Genomic DNA, 19,660 nt, shown 5'->3' with positions numbered 1-19,660 from the left:
ATGAGGATGTTTTCCGTGGCTCGGGTGTGGTCCCATCATTGCGTTTAGTAACACGACAAATGGGGAAAGGTATGACCACTTTTTACAGGATTGTGTACCGCACATGGTAGAGGAACAGTACAGAAACGATGACTGATTGTGTCAGAATGACAATGGAGCCTGTCATCTAGCTTGCCTTGTGGTCAGTAACATTCCTGAAATGGACTAGCCTGCTCACAACCGCTACTTGAACCAAATGGAACACTTTTGAAATGAGGTAGGGCGCCAGTTTTACTGCAGAGCCCAGGGTGCAACATTACCACCTTCTCTCGTTTCGGCTCTTGAGGAAGAATGGGCTACATTGCACCAGACATTCAGACAACTGATTGAAAGTGTCCCCAGCACGGTTTAGTCCGACATAAAGGCGAACGGTGGACACTCCCCACATTAATGTTCACTGATAGGTATACGGATGATTTTGATGAGCTTTCAGTTACGCTATTCTTTCAACTGTACTTCAAGATCGATCAGTGTTAAAATGTGGAGTCGCATAAAAAAGTCGGGGTCGGTAGACTGCACATGTCGAATAAGTAATCAAGTTTACTCTCTGTATACATGAACAACTATAGTTTCACATCTGGTTTTCACAAACGTTTTGTCTGGATCATACCGTTCCACAATTAAAATACAAATAATTCCAACTGTCCTGTTCTGACTAAGATTTGTGGAAAGATTTGCTTGGTTGTAGGGTAAGGGCCAGAACTGGAAATCATTTCGCTAATATTCCTAAATGATACTCCCTCAACTCCTCTCTTTGATCGTCTGATATTTATCTAGAAAGTATATGGATCATTAGTGCACAGAGAATGAAAAGCATATATAGAAAGAAACAACTAAACCAAAAAATAAAGGAAGCAAGACTAGGGTTTAACGTCCCGTCGACATCGAGGTCATTAGAGACGGAGCACACGCTATAAATGTTTCAGTGATGGTGAAAGAAATCGGCCGTGCCCTTTCCAAGGCCGGCCACGGTGGCCGCGCGGTTCTAGGCGCTTCAGTCCGGAACCGCGAGACTGCTACGGTCGCAGGTTCGAATCCTGCCTCGGGCATGGATGTGTGTTACGTCCTTAGGTTAGTTGGGTTTAAATAGTTCTAAGTTCTAGGGGCTGATGATCTCAGATGGTCAGTCCCATAGTGCTCAGAGCCATTTGAACCCTTTCCAAGGAACTATCCCGGCCTTTGCCTGGAACGCTGTAGGGAAATCACGGAAAACCTAAATCTGGAAATCTGGAAATACGGACTTGGATCTGAATCGTCGTCCAATCGAATGCGAGTCCAGTGTGCTAACCACTACACCACTTCGCTCGATGTGGGGAAAAAAAAGTGCTTTGTCATCCTAATGTCGTTTTGTTTTCTCTATAATTGCTTACAAAACAAAAATCCGTAAATACAGATGACGTGTTGTTACTAATCAAGATTTTACTGACTGTTTAGCTTTACAGTGGCTCGTCTGCGTATTGTGTAATCAGCGCGGCTGACTGCCATGAGGGGGTCCCGGGTTCGGTTGCCGTTGCTGCCTGAAATGTTTCTTTGCTCGGATGATTGATAGGGGCTGCACTCAGCCTCGTAATGCAAACTGAGGAGCTACTTGACCGAGTAGTAGCAGTTCCGACGTCAAGAAACCCAACAACGATTGTGAACGTATTGTGCTACTCCGCGCCCCTCTATCCGCATCCAGATGACGCCATTGGCACAGGATGGCACGGCGAGCGGTCGCACCCCATTGGCCCGTCCAGGGCCAGAAACTTTACCTTACCTTTAGGTTAGCTATATGGTAGACTGATTTGATTACGTAACTTCATTTACATTTATACCTTGTAAACCGCTCAGAAGGGACTTCTTATCGAACCAAGAGATTCTTCACGTTTCATTCGTGAATGCAGCCAAGAAAAAATGACTGCTTAAATGCCTCGTACGTGCTGGAAATAGTCTAAACTTATTTTCGCGGTCCATGTGGGAGTGGTATGATGGAGACAGTAGTTTGTCCGTATATTCCTCTCTTAAAGATGAATTCCCACGATCAGAAGCTGAAAACCACACTATAGTCAACCGACCACTGTGTCGTCCGCAATCATTCATCATTGGATGCAGTCAAGCAGCGCTTCAGTTGGAATCACGAGGGTGACCGTACCCCAGTCCGGTGCTCCCACCAAGCAAAAATCCCTGGCAGTATCGGGAATCTATCTCGGTTTCCCCACATGAGCATCTTCCGCGATATTTCTCACTTAATACTGATTCTTTATCGATAATTTTTATTTTGGCGGGAGTCACATCAACGGTAAATTTTTGAATGATGCTGCCGCCATTTTACTGTGATAACTTTTACTGTATTGTTACACGATCCAGATTCCGATCTTAGACCATTTTCAAGTGCAAAAACTTATTTATATATCAAAAGAAATCAGATTTATATTTCATACCACACATAAGTTTTTGTACCTGAAAATGACTTAAGACGGAAATATGGATCATACAACAATAAAATAGAAGTTATTTCAGTGAAATGGTGGCAGCATCATTTAAAAAATGATTCTTTATTGAACTTTTTAAGTATGCTTTCGTGGCATAGTTTGCATCTTTCTCCAAGCGTAAAATTTTTCAGCATTCCCATTACTCTTTCCCGTGATTGGACGAACATGTGAACATCCGTGCTGCCCTGTAATGTAAGCGTTCCCTATCCACCGTTAGCCGTATTTATTACAGTTCCCACACACTTCAGCAGTAATCTAAGATGGATTGCACGAGTGTATTCTAAGCAGTCTCCTTTCTGCACTAAATGCATGTTCTCAGTATTCCACCAATGCACCGAATTTCATTTCTTGTCCCTGCAAACTGTTAGATCCTGCTGTTTGCTTGTGTTTAGTGACTGCAATTGTGATTCATTGACACTGTAGTCACACGCAAGAAATCTGAAATGGATATTGTCTGCTATGTCATTAATACACGGTGTATCGTGATCATTGGCGTATACGCATACAGTTGAAAGTACAAGAATCTAGAAGTAAAAAAGGCTCAGAAGGGGAGCACCAGACCTGTTAATCACGGAAAAACTGATGAAATTGTATGCGTTCTGTCTACATCCGTAACTTTAGTGTCGATTCGACCAAGCGAAAGTAGGGCGGCGGCTATGATTCAGGCTTACCATGCTGACGGTATGGGCTTAGATTTCGCTAGTGTATTATTTTTTGTTTTCTTTTTTCAGCTTCATCGTACAGAAAATCATTAAACAATATATGTCCCGCAAAATTATTCAAAAATAGTGATTTTCGCCGTAGTAGTTAATAAATCAGTCGTAATAGCATACTTCCTTAAAATTTAGTTTTTTACAGAACAGATTATAGAGTCGTAATACTCGCTATCGTTTGCTATGCTAGAACAGAATTTCGTATGGTACTTGTCGTAGAAGCAACCTAAACACGAGGTAGTAGAGCACCACGCACATTTAAAGAAACGTGTCGCCTTGCTGGAGCACTAATTTTTCAAAATCTATACGGAAAAACAGTTGGTTTAGATTCAGAAAGACTGTTTTTTCTTCAATCAACTTCGACGAAAACCACGCGCATGTGATTTTCCTTGTGAAAGCAAGTGCACTAATTTGATCAATAATTAAATAATGTATAATTATGGAATCTTTCCTCGCAGCGATTTACTCTTCAGCAAGTTGAGAGCACGCAAAATTTTTTCCGTCAAAATTTTAACCTGTCTGTAAAAATAAACATCACAAGGCTGCCAAAGTAAAGAACGTTTTGCAGAGATAATGTTTACGCTGCAGGTGATTGCTTTTCTTGCACCTGCAAAGATTTGATCGTAAAGTGTGTGATCAGTCTGCCCCCGCCCCCCTCACCGAATAAAGGGACGTTATTAAAGGTTTTGGTTGACGTTTGAACAACGAACCACAAACAGAATACATATTTGAAGTTTGCTGTAATGATTAAGATATTAATGATAATACTACAGCGAAAAATGACTATTTGTTAGTAATTTTGCGTGACATATATCATTTCACGAGATTCTGTGCAATGAAATTGCAAAAAGAGCACACGGGTAGAATACGAACCTATATTGTCAGCGAGACAGCCCTGAACTTCAGCCGCACGTTAAAGTTATAACCGATTCGCATAAAACTTCCATATCTATTTTCTCGAAGCAAAGGACGGTTGCATGATAAACCACCACAGCACAGATCCACCTACAAAATACCTGAGATTCATAGAACTTCGCCGGCCGAGGTGGCCGAGCAGTTCTAGGCGCTACAGTCTGGAACCGAGCGACCGCTACGGTCGCGGGTTCGAATCCTGCCTCGGGCATGGATGTGTGTGATGTGCTTAGGTTAGTTAGGTTTAAGTAGTTCTAAGTTCTAGGGGACAGATGACCTCAGAAGTTAAACCCCATAGTGCTCAGAGCCATTTGAATCATAGAAATTCGTGGTTAACAGATGTGATGGTCCCCTCGTCAGTAAGCATAGGCTCTAAGACGCATACATCATGAGCTATGAGCCCTTCTCCATCTTCTATAGTATGAAACACATCTCTTCTACAGCAAGCTCTTTGCTTTCCACTTTTTGAGCGGACGCAGTCTGGATCAAAACAAGAAAAACACGTGCAGTAAACGTGCGCTCTAAAATGCTTACCTTAAGAGCTACGGCACTACTTCATCTTCGCTACTGTGAAACATATCTTCCATTGAACAAGTGCTCATAGCTTTTAAAGCGTGCATTTTAGACCCCATCTTGTTTTGGTCCCTACTATCTCCTCCCAATACGTGGAAAGCAAAGAGCTTGCAGTAAAAGAGATTTGTTTCACAATATAGAAGATGAAAAAGTGCTCATAGCTCTTACAAAACAAGTTTTAGGACCCACGTTTAGTGGAACTTGGTTGGTTCTAGTACCGCGTGCTTTCACCTGTATGTGTTTATACCATCCTGCATACAACATGAACATCAAAGACCCCAACCCACTCCCTTGGAGCACGCCTCAAGCTGTCCATCCAGTCAGTAGTTTCGTTTGATGTTCCATGTGATCATATTTTCGTTAATAGGCCGTGCGGTTCTAAGCGCGTCAGTTTGGAACCGCGTGACCGCTACGATCGCAGGTTCGAATCCTGCCTCGGGCATGGATGTGTGTGAAGTCCTTAGGTTAGTTAGGTTTAAGCAGTTCTAAGTTCTAGGGGACTGATGACCTCAGTAGTTAAGTCCCATAGTGCTCAGAGCCATTTGAACCATTTTTTTCGTTAATAATCGTTGTCATAGCACCGAGCCAAATGTTTTGCCGAAGTTTACGTGTCTTGATTCATCTCTTTGAGATAACTCATTATCGATAAAAGATAACACTATATCTTATAACGTTTGATTTCTGAGTACGTTCTACGACCCTACAACAGGCTGATGTCAGTGACATAAAACAGCAATTACCATCTCTGCAGTGTTTACTCTTAAGTGTGACAAAACAACAAATGGACGTATAAAGTTAATTTAAATTTTAAACGAGATATTCGCCATATTGTAGTCGCAAGATACAGTAAACTGGGCGCTTAGCAATACACGTAGGAATTCAGTTTATGTGCTTGCGATGCAGTGGGAGAGCGTGACGAATGAAATGCTTCAGTTGAAATACTGTCAAGGATACAAATACTGTGCCCATAAAGATTAATAAATTATATTTTATGATCTGGATTTTGTGAGTGTATAGAAAGTTCATAGCTAGGACAAAAACAAAATGTAACTGTTTCGACAGCTGGTATCTAAATAAGCACATCTCGGTGCTCTCTTTCTTCTACGATTGTCATTTATAGTTGGATGTAGAGTAGCTGACAAAGTTATGGCTACCTAATAACTGTAGCTATCGTTTAAGATTTTACTGTCACACTTGTGGGGGATGGGGGGGGGGGGGGGCTCTGAGAACTATGGGACTTAACAGCTATGGTCATCAGTGCCCTAGAACTTAGAACTACTTAAATCTAACTAACCTAAGGACATCACACAACACTCAGTCATCACGAGGCAGAAAAAATCCCTGACCCCGCCGGGAATCGAACCCGGGAACCCGGGCGCGGGAAGCTCACACTTGTGTAAAAGTGTATCAACTGATATATAGCTCTATAGTGAATAAGTCCTTATAGTATGTCAAATAAGATCAACTTTGTCTTAACGGAAATGTTGCTTGCACTTTTGTAATAATCTGTTTTGGGATGTAAATGTTAAATGCGGTCAAAGATAACTATAATTTTTCAACAGTTTCCTAGGGATTTAGTTTTATTTCACAATGAAGAATGTTATTTTTCAATAGTGTATGATTTTATAGTGTATGTTTCGTTATGTCATTAATAGTAATTATCTAGTGAAATATTTGTCATGACAGACTAACACATAAATGAGTTAAAATTCAACAACATTTCTGCCGCATAACATGACTGATTAGCTGAAGAAGAGAGAGTAAATTTCTCCTAAAACGTAGCGGAAGTAATAAATAAAATTGTGACTAGGCAACCGGTTTTGTAAATTGAATTTATAGCTGTTGCAGACCTAAATTAAAATATATTAAATTATTTTATTGACGTCTTAAGACAGACTGTTATAGGAACGTATTAAATATATAGAATTTTGATTAACACTGAGCCAGATATTTAACGTTAACAATGAGTGTAAATCATAAGAAACGACAATTTGATACATGAATGTCTAAAATAAATCCTTTGGGTGTTATGGCAAGTGCATAAATCAAGACGAACAATAAACTAGTTTCTATAAATGTCACTGAGAGCACTCTAGAATGATTCTGCGCGTACTGAAACTTATATTGTAATATACAGACAGGAACTTTATTAGGTAGCTGATGTATCCTGAGTTATAGGATATGTTCTATAATTGGCGTATGTGGCTTAAATGACTCATGATGAAACTGCATTATCGAAGCAGGGACGTGGTACGGACGGGGTCTCAACTAGTAATCTCCCGTATGTGAGCTCCAACCTCGAAAGAAGTAAATTTCGGTTGCCTCACTCAAATTTGCAGCCGATAGAGTCCTTTAAATATAGTATGCCGAAGGGGTGGAATATTACAAAATGAATTACCGTATACAAGTGTGTAATTATTGTAACTAAATTTCAAGGTTGCTCATTCGGAACTCTGTGTTGTTACATGGAGATGTACGAGGTCATACCAGTGAGGAGACCGAACTTTTCGTGAACATCTTTACAAATCAGGTTCAGATTGGAAATCTGCGTTAAGTTCCTATGGGACCAAACTGCTGAGATAATCGGTCCTTAGGCTTACACACTACTTAATCTAACTTACGCTAAGGACAACACACACATACCCATGCCGAAAGGAGGACTCGAACCTCCGACGGGGGTAGCCGCGCAAACCGTGGCAAGGCGCCTCAGACCACGCAGCTACCCCCGCGCGGCAGGTTCATTTTGCATGCTTGGTGCATTAAAGCGTGCTATAGCTGTGCTAAATAACCGTTTACCAATATGATAGTGACTCATTTAAGTAACTATGCAGGGATATAACACCCAATAAGTAAGGCGGTCATTACCCCGTAAAGTGTTTTAACGCCACAGCGTTCCACTGAGGATGACCCTATATGAGGTGGTATACTCTTACATGATGTAAGACAAAGATTTTCACAGTCCTTAGGTGACTGCAGATGAAACGTGGAGACGTACCAGTATCTGTGAAATCTACAAAAACAAAGTAGGTAAGGAAAGAAAAGTTCATATTGTATAGAAATAAAATCAGCTTTAAGGTATTTATAAGACACCACCTCAGCTTCTGTTAAGTAAGGCTTTAACTTCCATTAAAGGTTACGGGGCAGGTGACAGAAGTCTATGGTCTTGCCGAGTGCTTTGGTAAACTTGAAAATATTCTACTAGTTCATACACACCTCTCATCGAATATGTTCAGTTAACGTAGCCGGTGGTGGCAATACGTCGAACACTTTAAAGTATTAACAGCTGTGGCAGTACAATGCGGAGTAAGCATAAAATCTATATACTCGTAAAGAAAAACGTAAATGTCCGTTTGTTCAAAATCGTAAGTCTCTGCTTTGAAATTTTGACACAGCGTTGCATTCGAATAAATGGGTGTTTTTTATATCTCCCCAAGCGCCGCCTGTCGAATATATATACATGGAAACGATCTCAGCAAAAATCTCAAAAATACGTCGACTGATTTATTTCTAATTTTTACACGATTCTCTAAGATGTACATAAAAAAACCACCCGTAGGCTAGGGTTAGCGTCTTTGACTACCAATCAAAACGTCCTGAGTCCCGGATTCTAAACTAGCTACTGCTCAAATTTTGAATCTGGCGACTGCAAAGTTCACGCACAAGAAGTCACTGTCGTTTCGCCAACGGCCTTGTCAAAGAGGGCGGAGGAGCGAACAGAGGTTCGGGACAGTCTGTTGTCCTTGGGGTGAGAAACTGCCCTTAAAAGCCGGAAGAATCAGCAACGACGGATGGCCTGTGGATCCATAAGGCAATGGAAACCACTCCTTTAAAGACACATAATATGTGTCCACAGGATATGTGACATGTAATTGATAATACTGTTCAAAATGGTTCAAATAGCTCTGAGCACTACGGGACTTAACATCTGTGGTCACCAGTCCCCTAGAACTTAGAACTACTTAAACCTAACTAACCTAAGGACATCACACACATCCATGACCGAGGCAGGATTCGAACCTGCGACCGTAGCAGTCGCGCGGTTCCGGACTGAGCACCTAGAACCGCTAGACCACCGCGGCCGGCGATAATACTGTCATGATGATCTCTCCATTGGCAGAATATTGCCGATTAGTCGCCATTCGGATCTCCGGGAGGGGACTTCCAAGGACGAGGTGACCTCGAGAAAAAGATGGTATAGACAACGACGGGATAGCGTTCTACGAGTCGGAGCACGGAATGTCTGAAGTTTGAAAGTTGTAGCAATGCTACGAATTCTGAAAAGGGAAGAGCAAAGGCTCAATCTAGATGTCGTGGAGGCCAGTGAAGTGAAATGAAAAGAAGATAAGGATTTCAGGTCAGATGAATACGGGGTAATATCAACAGCAGTATAAAATGGTAGACCGAGGGCAGGAATCATTACGAGTAGGAAGAGAGGACAGAGAGTGTACATGCTGATGTCGCATAGAGAAGATGAAGAGATAGAGAAATTGTATGAGTATACTGAATGGGTAATTAATCATGTGGAAGGAGACGAAAATCTGGTAGTCACGAGGGCCTGGGAAGCAGTTGTAGGGGAAGGAATAGAGAAAGTGTTAAGGGGGAATTTGGGTTTGGCAGTAGCAGTGAGAGAGCAGAAAGACTTACTGAGTGAGATCTGCAATAGATTTCAAATGGTAATAGCGAATACTATGTTCAATAGTCACAAGAGGTATGTAAGCTTTCTATAAAAAAATTGTCTGTATGTGAGAAAGCTGAACGTATTAATTTCAAGAACTTCCCCCTCACGTAACTACTTGAGATACCGTATTCAATTGCTGAGCAATACTGACTGTTGGTTGATCCTGTGCTGCGCATGTGAAACGTATCGTGAAATAATACTAAAAATGTCATGAAATTAGAAATTTGGAATAATGAAAATGAATCTAATTAAAGGCCGTAAGGAACTAACTGTATGCTTAATGAACACTATATAACTAAAACTCAGTACCGAAGTACATTATGAGCGTTGCGCGATGTGAAGTGACATATTGGACTTGGAATAACCACAAAAATAAATTACTACTCTACTCGGAAGAAAAGAACTCTTTGAAATTACCGGCACTGTTCACAGAAAATTAATCAGCTTGCGAGCAAGACACCTGACAATCTCCACTACATACCGTTTGCTCAGGAACGCAAAGTGAGATCTGACCAGAAATAAAAGTGACTTACCTCTTGCTCAGCATGGTGTTTTTGTCTCTTGAGTACTGACACTGTCGAAAGCAAAATACAAACTAGTAAATGCTTCAGCTGAAGAAAAATAAACTACTGATTACTGATTTCTTTCTTTTTGCTTATCAGAAACAATTTCTGACGTCGTGTACCGTAAGGAGCAATGCACATACGACAAAATATCTAAAACTTTACAGTGAATCATGGAGATGGGTTTTCGATTAAAGAAAATCGTACTTGAGAAATCAAACTCTGATTATTGACAAAAAGACTGCACAACATAAGAAGACTCTAACAATTACAAAATTTTCTCATAAAAAAAAAAGCTCGCCGGCCGCGGTGGTCTAGCGGTTCTAGGCGCTCAGTCCGGAACCGCGCGACTGCTACAGTCGCAGGTTCGAATCCTGCCTTGGGTATAGATGTGTGTGATGTCCTTAGGTTAGTTATGTTTAAGTAGTTCTAAGTTCTAGGGGACTGATGACCACAGATGTTAAGTCCCATAGTGCTCAGAGTCATTTGAGCTATTTGAACAAAAAAACTACAAACATTTCAGCCAACTGCGTACTTTGTGAGATAATGAAGACAAAGATCTCAGATTATCACTAAACCTGAATCTTATTACTTATGTGAGGCATAAAGATTTCCATCAGTTAAAAGATCTAACAAAGAAACGTTTCACTGAGGCGCATGTGTCGGTTACCTTGAAAAATTCTTCAAAAATTTTTCTCCATGGAAAGAAGCAACTACGTATGTTTACAAACAAGTTCTCATCTCCATAATGAAGTATTCTAGATAATTTCTTTCAGACACACATACATCAAATCTCCTTGTCTAAAAACTCGACTGCTCGCTACAATGCCTCAAATAAGAATGCCCCAGGGCTGCACAGCTGACTGACTAGCAAGTCAGTCACAGATAAAAGGCAGTGTCAAGGATGTAATTCGTACTCAGCAGTGCACTCATTCATTTTTGTCCCACTACAGTAAAGGTGAATTACTTTACAGTAACAGGAAACATACGAAAACCTTACACCTACACTTGAAAATGACCGGGAGACATGGGAAGGTTACAATAAATTGTATCATGGTCAGACAGTGATTTCGAAATCAGGGATTGGGTTATAAGGCGTACCCAGGTGAAGATACAGACTCAGATCACAATTTTAGTAATGATGAGGAGCAGAATGAAGTTTTAGAGAATCGTGCGAAAGGATCAGTGTGGAAGGAAATGGCATTTTGAAGTACTGAGACATGACGAGACGCGTTTGAAGTTCGCTGAGAATATGGGTACTGCGAATAGGAACACCAGAGTAGACACTCAATGGCTGAAGAGTGGACATTTCTAAAACGGGAAATCACAGATGTTGGACAGACAGACATAGGTACAAGGAAGGTATATGCGAAAAAACATTGGGTAACAGAAGAAATATTTCACTCCATCAACGAAAGAAGAAAGTACAAAAATGTTCAGAGAAGGGCCGGCCGGTGTGGCCGTGCGGTTCTAGGCGGTTCAGTCTGGAACCGCGTGACCGCTACGGTCGCAGGTTCGAATCTTGCCTCGGGCATGGATGTGTTTGATGTCCTTAGGTTAGTTAGGTTTAAGTAGTTCTAAGTTCTAGGGGACTGATGACCTCAGATGTTAAGTCCCATAGTGCGCAGAGCCATTTGAACCATTTTTTTTTTTTTTTTTGTTCAGAAAAATAAATAGGAAGTTAATGGAAGCTAAGGAGAAATGGCTGCATGGAAAATGTGAAGAACTCGACAAACAAATGATTCCAGAACAAGAGGAGAGGTTCTGTACAGTTTGGAAGGTTGGAGACGAGGTGCTAGCAGAACTAAAGCTGTGAGGACGGAGCGTGAGTCGTGCTTGGGTAGCTCAGATGGTAGAGCACTTGCCCGCGAAGGCAAAGGTCCCGAGTTTGAGTCTGGGTCCGGCATACAGTTTTAATCTGCCAGGAAGTTTCAAACAAATGATTGTCGGAACAACTCACTCAGCACGTAGAAAAGTTAAAACAACTTGTTGAAATTAAAGCAAGGGAGATAACAGTAGGAGTACAACGGGAATTTCACTGTTACATGCAGAGTAGGGAGATGGAATTAGTACATCGATGGCGTCTATGAGGGGTGGACTCTGATGACGTGTTCGGAGAAGAAACTGGAGTCGATAGGGATGACATAGAGGATCCAGCAATAATCACAATTTAAAAGAGCTTTGGAAGATTTGATATCAAGCCAGAAGGGATAGAAAAAATTCCACCGGAATCTTAAAATAATTGGTGGAGGTGGCAATCAGACAACTGTTCAAAGTTGGTGTGAAGAATCTATGAGACTGACAACGTACCATTAAAACTTTCGTAAAAATATCATCTACACGATTCTGAACATTTCCAGGGCAGATAAGTACGCACAGTCAGCTTAACAGCTCATGCATCCAAGCTGCTGGCAAGAAAACTACACAGAAGAAAGGAAAAGAAAGCTGAGGATCGATTAGATGACGATCAGTTTAGTTTTCGGGAAGAGAAAGTCACTAGAGAGGCAGTTTTCACGTTGCACTTGATAGTGAAAGCAAGGCTAAAGGAAAATCAAGAAACTCTCACAGCATTCGTCGACCTTGAAAAGCGCTGGACAATGTTAAATTGAGTAAGACGTTCGAAATTCTGAGAAAAGTAGGAGTAATTTGCGGGGAAAGATGGGTAATCTGCAATATTTACAAGAACCGAGAGGGAACAATGAGACTGTAAGACCAAAAACTGTGCTCGTCTTAAAAGGGTGTAAGACAGGGATGTACTCTTTCTCACCTATTGTTCTAATTGACAATGAAATAAAAGAAAGGTTCAAGTGCGGGTTATAGTTCAAGGTGAAAGGATATTTGTTAAGTTTCACTGATGACACTGCTACCCTCGTGAAAATGAAAAAAATTACAGGATATGTTGATTGGAATGAACAGTCTTATGAGTACAGTATGTGGACTGAAAGAAAATCGGAGAAAGACGAAAGTATTGAGAAGTAGCAGAAATGAGAACAGCGAGAAACTTATCATCAGAATTGGGGATCACGCAGTAGAGGAAGTTAAGGATTTCTGCTACCTTGGAAGCAAAATAACCTGTGAATAATTGAGCTAGGAGAACATAAAAATCAGACAAGAGTTCGCAGGAAGAGCAATCCTGCGCAATGGAAGCCTGCTAGTATCAGACATAGCCCGTAATTTGAAGAAGAAACTTTTGAGAATGTACATTTCGAACACAACATTGTTCGGTAGTGAATCAGGGACAGTGGGGAAATTGGAATAAAGGAGAATCGAAGCGTTTGAGATGTGATGCTACAGAAGAATGTAGCAAATAATGCGAACTAACAAGATAAGGAATGAGGAGCTTTCCGCAGAATCCGCGAGTGGAGGAACAGAGGAGAAGGGATAGGATGACAGGATATGTGTTACGGAATCAAGAATAACCTCTGTGGTACTAAAGGGGACTGGAGAGAATAAGAACTATAGGACAAGACAGAGATTCGAATAGATTCAACAAAGAATTGAGGACATACGTTGCAAGTGCTACTTTCAGATGAAGAGGCTAGCGCCAAAGCAGTCAGAAAATTGATGGGTCAATAAAGAATATATCTTAAAAAATACTGGCAGTGCACCGTACAGTGCGCAGTAAGACCAAAAAGAAAGTGTAAAATTTCTACAAGGCAATGGCTGTGCTTACATTATTGTTAGGACATAAAAACTGAGTTCCTCTACAGAAGGCAAATGTAGTGTTCAACAAAAAGGAATCTGTGCTCTACAAGACAGACAGAGGAATGAAGTCATCGGGAAAACAGTACATATATGAACTGTAAACGATGAAATTTAATGATATACACAAAAAGAAAAAATCATTTGAAGTGAATCTACAATACCAGACTATACAAACAAGTAATTTAATATCATACTGTAGAGGAAAGGAATGTAGGGAGACGACAAGGGATGGGCTGTAGTGTGGAGCTGGAAAAGACAGCCGTCTTATCGCATGAGCGCAGAAGGAGAGTAAGGAGAAAAACGAGAAAAAGTCAAGGAAAGTTTCAGAACAGCAAAAAAGAGCATGGAAAAATAAAACACTGTCACCCTTAACATCAAATCTAGAGAATAAAAGATAAAAAATTCAATTTTGGAACTTGTATAACAAAAGGATGTCCAAATCGAAGAAGAATAAAGTAGATTTTAGTAGGCGAAGAAAGCTTCCTTAGGTTCAATGTCCATTTATTAAAATAAAATGCAGAAATATATTTCTCGCGTTGGTGTAGCATCTGGATCTTAGCTTTATTAATCTACTCGAAGAGACAGAAACATACGAGCATAAAATCGAATCACCACAGTTCCTCAATGAACAGGGTGAGTCAGCAAAAGAGATCTTGGTAGGAATTCACAATTTCCAGTCTGGAACTACTGCTGGGCGGGATCAATAGAGGAAACCCAAAAAAGACCAGCGCGTGTTGTCATAGCTTTCTTTTGTTGAGCTCGAGAACGTCTTGGGAATGCTCACCCTGCTTCAGTGGCAGGCGATATAAGAGGCGTGTTCTGTTTCCCGGAGTGATTCTCACCCCCTTCCGTATCGAGATATCGAGATACTCTCCTCACACCTTTGACGCGGTATCAGGTATAAACAACCGTGCCTTCACGTCCCCGAAGATGGGATGCCCTTTGCGTTGAGTCCGTGCGATACGGCTGTATCCAAATGCGCCGATGCCGCACATCTTTCTCCTCTTGCGGTCAACTGAAACGCCGACGGGCAATGACTGGCTACATCCCAGCAGCACGACATTCCAAAGTATACTGCCTTCACACCTTACGGCAGCGATTTACCTGCACGGTTTGCCCCTAGAAATTGGCGACTACGGCGCCGTTGAACCACATACTACTGGACCACGACGCCCAATCTCTCTCTAGCAAAAGCTGTGTGCTGGCGATACCCAGTTGCTAAATGGATCTTTTACCTCTTTGCTGTTTCGGGGAAAGATGACAGCCGGCCGGAGTGGCCGTGCGGTTCTAGGCGCTACAGTCTGGAGCCGAGCGACCGCTCCGGTCGCAGGTTCGAATCCTGCCTCGGGCATGGATGTGTGTGCTGTCCTTAGGTTAGTTAGGTTTAATTAGTTCTAAGTTCTAGGCGACTGTTGACCTCAGAAGTTAAGTCGCATAGTGCTCAGAGCCATTTGAACCATTTTGAAAGATGACATTTTGAGACCGTGGTTGTGTACAAAGCACAGGTTGATTCTTGCAAATAAGGAAACAACACCCAGCCGTTGTTAATATTGCCATTTATTTACAAAAATATCGCAGTTACCGGTTTCGAGCCGACAGATTTAACTTCAGAACTGTTAGGTACGAGCATACACCTGTTGCTGCTTACGTTGTCATATCATTATTCCCACATGTGACGAACGTTCGTTGGTATGGTAGTGGTGCCCTACAGCAGAAAAACTATGTGAGAAACGGTCTATTTAACTGTAATTGTACTTAATAACAAATGTCGACAATATAAACAAATCTATAAGGTAGAACTGTCTTAGTTTTTGGTTTCTTACGTCGAAAATCCCTCGTCATTGTTTTACAATGTGGGCTGTACGTAGTCTATGGCACCACACACACGCCAAATAGTTTTTGTCACATGGAATTTTCGTCACATGGACGAATATTTACAAAGATGCAGACAACCTTATAAAGAAAACAATGGCAAAGAATTTCTCTCTTAGAGATGTTACAGTTTGTTCATTGACGTGGCACTGGAAAATTTGCAATATACAAAAGTTTCATTACATGCCTTTATACTTAATGACCATTTATTAAAATAAAATGCAGAAATATATTTCTCGGGGCGGTGTAGCATCTGGATCTTAACTTTATTAATCTACTCGAAGAGACAGAAATATACGAGCATAAATCGAATCACCACAGTTCCTCAATGAACAGGGTGAGTCAGCAAATGCAACCTTTCTACAAAATCTCATTCACATGCTTTCCAATTTGGACAATAAACGCTGCTCTATTTTATAATAACAAAGTGCAGACACTAACACACTATGTAATGCTCTAGTAAAATGAGGAAGCATGTTTATTATAGATTAATACAACAGTTAAATTAAACTTTCAACTAGCTATCACATGTCAATATAACGTTCAATGCCGCAACACTTATTTATGGACAATTTTTTGTCTAGAGTTATTTTGTTTCCGGCGTAAACTACAATATTGACATAACTGTTTCAGTAACGTTTTCTAACAAATTGGTTTCTTTATTTGGTTGTTTTAATTACCCAATACTCATTTGAATATTAATTGCATGTATTTTTCTACTGTCACGTTTATGATTATACACTCCTGGAAATTGAAATAAGAACACCGTGAATTCATTGTCCCAGGAAGGGGAAACTTTATTGACACATTCCTGGGGTCAGATACATCACATGATCACACTGACAGAACCACAGGCACATAGACACAGGCAACAGAGCAGGCACAATGTCGGCACTAGTACAGTGTATATACACCTTTCGCAGCAATGCAGGCTGCTATTCTCCCATGGAGACGATCGTAGAGATGCTGGATGTAGTCCTGTGGAACGGCTTGCCATGCCATTTCCACCTGGCGCCTCAGTTGGACCAGCGTTCGTGCTGGACGTGCAGACCGCGTGAGACGACGCTTCATCCAGTCCCAAACATGCTCAATGGGGGACAGATCCGGAGATCTTGCTGGCCAGGGTAGTTGATTTACACCTTCTAGAGCACGTTGGGTGGCACGGGATACATGCGGACGTGCATTGTCCTGTTGGAACAGCAAGTTCCCTTGCCGGTCTAGGAATGGTAGAACGATGGGTTCGATGACGGTTTGGATGTACCGTGCACTATTCAGTGTCCCCTCGACGATCACCAGTGGTGTACGGCCAGTGTAGGAGATCGCTCCCCACACCATGATGCCGGGTGTTGGCCCTGTGTGCCTCGGTCGTATGCAGTCCTGATTGTGGCGCTCACCTGCACGGCGCCAAACACGCATACGACCATCATTGGCACCAAGGCAGAAGCGACTCTCATCGCTGAAGACGACACGTCTCCATTCGTCCCTCCATTCACGCCTGTCGCGACACCACTGGAGGCGGGCTGCACGATGTTGGGGCGTGAGCGGAAGACGGCCTAACGGTGTGCGGGACCGTAGCCCAGCTTCATGGAGACGGTTGCGAATGGTCCTCGCCGATACCCCAGGAGCAACAGTGTCCCTAATTTGCTGGGAAGTGGCGGTGCGGTCCCCTACGGCACTGCGTAGGATCCTACGGTCTTGGCGTGCATCCGTGCGTCGCTGCGGTCCGGTCCCAGGTCGACGGGCACGTGCACCTTCCGCCGACAACTGGCGACAACATCGATGTACTGTGGAGACCTCACGCCCCACGTGTTGAGCAATTCGGCGGTACGTCCACCCGGCCTCCCGCATGCCCACTATACACCCTCGCTCAAAGTCCGTCAACTGCACATGCGGTTCACGTCCACGCTGTCGCGGCATGCTACCAGTGTTAAAGACTGCGATGGAGCTCCGTATGCCACGGCAAACTGGCTGACACTGACGGCGGCGGTGCACAAATGCTGCGCAGCTAGCGCCATTCGACGGCCAACACCGCGGTTCCTGGTGTGTCCGCTGTGCCGTGCGTGTGATCATTGCTTGTACAGCCCTCTCGCAGTGTCCGGAGCAAGTATGGTGGGTCTGACACACCGGTGTCAATGTGTTCTTTTTTCAATTTCCAGGAGTGTATTATAACATCTCTGAGTGGTAGTCATACTACGTGCCGAATTATATAAGAAAAAAGTTCTTTATGTATTCTTCATTATTTCATGAACTCAGGCAGTCAGTATTGCAACACAATAATGCGGGATTTTCGATGCGAGTAACGTAAAAATAAAACAGTTCTATCGTAAATTATTTCCATTCGTTATTAGGTACAGTTACAATTAAATAGACCGTTTTTCACATTGATTTTTTTGTGTAGGCACCACCAGCACCCCAAGGAAATTTCGCAACAAGGGGGGAGAGGGGGGGGGGGCGGCGAGTGAAGACCCGATTACTAACGTAAGAGCCGAAAGAACTAACACATATGTATCACGTATCTATGTATCTGTACGTGGACAGCCCTCTGAAGATAAGTTTGTCGGCTCGAAATCGATTAACAGGACCACTGGCATAAATGAACAGCATCAACATCGCTGTTTCTTCTTCGCAAGGATCAACTTGTCATTTGTTACGTACACATCTGTGTAATCTTTTCATAAGTGCTGCGCTGAAGTCATACGTAACAAAGTACTTGTAAATTAAACATAACGAGTAGAATATCGCCAGAGGAAAGACTGATAACTGATTAAAGGTAAATATAACGCTTATTTTATATATATGAGCCAAACCTGTTAATTTAATATGGAACCTGATTTCCATTGCACGATTTTTTCTTTTAGTTTGCATGATCTCATGGCGAGTTATTTATCACCGTAGGTTACCGGGGATAAATTCTGTAGCATCTCAAGGCATTCTAAATGCTCACCTGACACATCACAAAATGGACTGAATTTCTTTAATGTGTTAACAATTGCTTCTGCCTTCGAAATGGGTATCTGTGTTGTTAGTTTCAAAAATGGTTCAAATGACTCTGAGCATTATGGGACTTAACTTCTGAGGTCATCAGTCCCCTAGAACTTAGAACTACTTAAACCTAACTAACCTAAGGACATCACACACAGCCATGTCCGAGGCAGCGGTCGCGTGGTTCCAGACTGTAGCGCCTAGAACCGATCGGCCACCCCGACCGGTTGTTAGTTTCCAATAGCTTCTATTTCAAAATGTATTTTGACAATTTGATTATTTCTGCTTAATTTTATTTCGCTTATTAATTAATGGTGTACAGGGGACTATAATGTTATAGATAGATGATTAAATACAGTACTGAGAATATTTTGCCGAGCGCAACGCTTTTAAATTTCAATAGAATATTTTTTCTTTGGTATCTAACCATTTGGAAGCTCGGAAAATTTTTTTCGCATTTAGAAACGCCTTATTTTTCCAGAGTAACTTTTGTAATTACAGGAAAAGACTGAAGCCCACAAAAAGTGAATGCCATCAATTAAAAAAGTTGAATAACAAAATGTATTAAAGCTCTGTTACAGTGCTTGGTTGAGAATCTGAAAAGTGTTCCAAGGAACAACACTCCCGTCTACGTGATTTTCACAGCCAACGCGACATTCAGAAACTGCAGCAAAGCTGTGCAAGGAGTAGGGTACATGGGGGTAGCTGCTGAATCCCAGAGGTGAGACTGTGCAGACAGTGAAGGCAGCGACCGGAATGAGCCGTCAACTGTGGGATTGGCGCATCGCTTTGTGCGTGGCGCAGATAACCTCTCATTGTGTGCTCCAACAGCGGGGCCGCACGGCGCCCATCACCACCACACACCTGCTGCCGCTCCACTGCGACACTCTCTCTGCTTACGGACGTCACACTACTGTCATTCCTAAATACGAGGGTGGTTTGAAAAGTTCTCGGAATCACCACGAGAGATCAGCACTAGCGCAACCAGTTGTTCACGTGACATTCGTTGGACTTATGCCCGTAAACACTTTCTACGTCAGTGCTCTTGGAAGAGAGCTGTGGCGGTGAAGTGGCTCTGTTGTTGTTCCCGCATAGTGATTCCCGAAGACGGAAAAAATCGAGATTCGAGTTGTGATTAAGTACTTGGTAAAG

The sequence above is a fragment of the Schistocerca piceifrons genome, chromosome 5 (assembly GCF_021461385.2).
Source record: "Schistocerca piceifrons isolate TAMUIC-IGC-003096 chromosome 5, iqSchPice1.1, whole genome shotgun sequence".
In the NCBI taxonomy this organism is placed as follows: domain Eukaryota; kingdom Metazoa; phylum Arthropoda; class Insecta; order Orthoptera; family Acrididae; genus Schistocerca; species Schistocerca piceifrons.
Note: the sequence above shows the minus strand (reverse complement) of the source record.